At 33.2% G+C, this 1,214-nt stretch overlaps 1 protein-coding gene across 32 annotated transcripts in view; it reads left to right on the top strand.

Annotated features, from left to right (window-relative positions):
- EPB41 (erythrocyte membrane protein band 4.1) overlaps window positions 1-1,214 on the top strand; it is a 220,493-nt gene that overhangs the window by 91,704 nt on the left and 127,575 nt on the right. The window lies entirely within an intron of this gene.

Consider the following 1,214-nt stretch of genomic DNA (forward strand, 5'->3'; position numbering starts at 1 on the left):
AAATTAATGTAGTCATTGGAAACTTACTTTTTAAAAAGATACACTTTATATGTTTATGTAAAGGGTCTTGCTATTTTGCCCAGGCCCAACTCTTGGGCTCCAGTGATCCTCCTGCCTCAGCCTCCTGAGCAGCTGGCATTACAGGTGTACACCACCATGCCTGTCTGTTTACTCTTTATAAATCAAAGAACAGAAAAGGAAAAAAAAGTATCAAATAAGTGTGTTCAGCCCACATATCATTTTGTTATAATAATGGAACAAATTGAAGATTTTTCATGAGAGAGGAAAAGAAAATGAGGTGGTTTAGAGTTCATTTTTGTGGAATTAATAGGAACAGGATAGTTATCAGCAGGTATGGTTCTTTTACATAAATCTTCCTAAAAGCTGTGTGATGAATTCAGGCCATCTGGAGGATGTGATAGATTTGAGTCATGTCTGCCTTATTTCGATCATCTTCTTTGTTAGAGCGTATTACCACAGAGTGTAGATATAAATGAGGAAGTCTAGCTCTTTCTATTACCTGTGTAATGTGTATTAGTCTGAGGCCTTAATTGTGCATAGCATTGTTAAGCTAAACACGAGTTGTGAGTCTGTTTATTTGTCCAAAAAAATGGGAAAACATTAGTACTGTAACTCAGACTGTTTTCTAAGAATCTCATTCATTTTCAGCCTTACTATTACAAATTAAGAATTATTTTCAAAGTCTTCTTATTTCTGAAGCATGTGAACATTATCTGTGTTGTTAAAAGTATAAGTCCTTTTAGAACTCTGACAGTGTTAGGAGGATAAAAAGTGTAAGTCCTACATGTTTCTATTATAGGTCTGAGATTTGGACTCCATAGTTTTTTTAGAGTCTTATTAGAATATTACATGTATTTCTAGAACTATTACTTGTATATTCAAAGTGCTGAGGGTAAAATTTAGGATAAAATTATAATTACACACTTGCTATTAGTGAAACAAGGTTGAAAGCAAGATTTAGAGGGTTTAAATCAAAGAGAAATGACACTTTTCACTATCAGTTTCCTTCTCTGTACAATGGGGGTAATAATATTCACCTCCTTTGGGACTGAAAGGATTAAAAGAGAGAAACGAGTGAAGCTCTTAAAACATTGCCTAGCATTTAATAAGTACTCAATGAACGTTAGCTAGTAAATAATGTTAGCTAATAAAGGCAAAGAAACCATGCTTATCTTTTTTTTTTTTTTTTTTTT

This window comes from Cebus imitator, unplaced genomic scaffold (assembly GCF_001604975.1).
Source record: "Cebus imitator isolate Cc_AM_T3 unplaced genomic scaffold, Cebus_imitator-1.0 Scaffold87, whole genome shotgun sequence".
Classification (NCBI taxonomy): Eukaryota; Metazoa; Chordata; class Mammalia; order Primates; family Cebidae; genus Cebus; species Cebus imitator.